The 1,725-nt window shown below is 47.5% G+C and overlaps 1 protein-coding gene across 2 annotated transcripts in view; it reads left to right on the forward strand.

Moving 5' to 3' along the window:
- The window catches only part of HPS3 (HPS3, biogenesis of lysosomal organelles complex 2 subunit 1), a 26,113-nt gene that overhangs the window by 10,329 nt on the left and 14,059 nt on the right, over positions 1-1,725 (forward strand). The window lies entirely within an intron of this gene.

A 1,725-nucleotide genomic window follows, 5' to 3' on the forward strand; every position in this document is an offset into this window, starting at 1 on the left:
AGGTGCTTGTCTAATCTCTTCTTGAACACCTCCAAGGTAGGGGAAAGCACCACCTGCCTTGGAAGCCCATTCCATATTTTGGCAACCTTCACCATAAAGAATTTCTTCCTTATGTCCAATCTAAATCTATTCTTAAATTTGTGGCTGTTATTTCTCGTAACGCCGAGGGGTGCCCTGGTAAACAGAGTATCTCCTATTCCCTGCTGACCCCCCACAATGAGTTTGTAGACAGCCACAAGATCACCTCTCAGCCTTCTCTTGTGGAGGCTGAAGAGATTCAGGTCCCTCAGTATGTCTTTATAGGATCTTACCTGAAGGCCCTCAACCATACGAGTAGCCCTTCTTTGAATCCTCTCAAGGTTATCCACATCCCTCTTGAAATGCGGCACCCAAAACTGGATGCAGTACTCCAGCTGCGGCATCACCAATGCTGCATAGGGGGGAAGTATCACCTCCCTAGACCTGCTCGTGATGCACCTACTAATGCAAGACAGTGCAGTTAGCCTTACTTGTGTTACCTCATCACATTGACTTATGTTCGTTTTGGAGGCATTGACTATGACTCCAAGTTCCCTTTCCGCTGCCGTGGTACTCAGAATGGTACTTCCCAGTCTGTAGGTGTATTGGATATTCTTTCTCCCCAGGTGCAGCACCTTGCACTTATCCTTGTTAAATTTGCTTCCAATTCTGATCCGCCCACTTCTCCAGTCTATCCAGATCTGCCTGAATTTGCTCCCTGCCCTCCAGTGTGTTTACTATACCCCATAGTTTGTTGTTGTCTGCAAATTTGGACAGAGTGCTTTCAACACCCTCATTGAAATCATTGATGAAGATATTGAACAGTACTGGTCCAAGGACCGAGCCTTGAGGGACACCACTGCCCACATCTCTCCTGGGAGAAACTGACCCATCCACCACCACTCTCTGGGGGTGTCCCATGAGCCAGTTTTTTTCACCCACCTTACTGTGAAAAAATCCACATCACAGCTACTCAGTTTGTTTGTAAGAATTAAGTGCAGCACTGTGTTGAAAGCCTTTTTAAAGTCCAAGTAAATAACATCTATCTCCACTCTTGCATCTAAGCACTTTGTGACCTGGTCATAAAAAGAGGCCAAGTTAGTTGGGCAGGATCTGCCTGCTATAAACCCATGCTGATTTCCCCTTAACATTGTATTATCCACTGGCCCCCCACAAATGTGATCCTTTATGATTTTTTTCTAAGGTCTTGCCAAGAATAGAGGGGAAGCTAACCAGCTTATAATTACCCGGGTCCTCCTTCCTTCCCTTCTTGAAAATAGGGACCACATTGGCCCTTTTCCAGTCTTCTGGGGCCTGTCCTGAGCACCATGAGCGCTCAAACAGTTGTGCCAGTAGTTTTGCTATGACATTGGCCAATTCCTTTAGTACCCTTGGGTGAAGATCATCAGGGCCCACCAACTTAAATATATCCAAGTGGCTCTTCACTAAGTCAGCAGTAACCGTAGGTGGATTGGTATTTCTCTCATGCCAGACTAAAGACTTACTGGGAGGTGTGTTTGTATCCGTGTCCAGGAACACAGGCAGGCCCGGATGAGCTCCATCCGAGGGTACTGAAGGCACTGGCCGACATCATTGCAGAGCCACTGGCAGGAATATTTGAACGCTCGTGGCACATGGGCCAAGTCCCGGAGGACTGGAAAAGGGCCAATGTGGTCCCCGTTTTCAAGAAGGGGAGGAAGGAGGACC

This window comes from Alligator sinensis, unplaced genomic scaffold (genome assembly GCF_000455745.1).
Source record: "Alligator sinensis unplaced genomic scaffold, ASM45574v1 scaffold1178_1, whole genome shotgun sequence".
In the NCBI taxonomy this organism is placed as follows: Eukaryota; Metazoa; Chordata; order Crocodylia; family Alligatoridae; genus Alligator; species Alligator sinensis.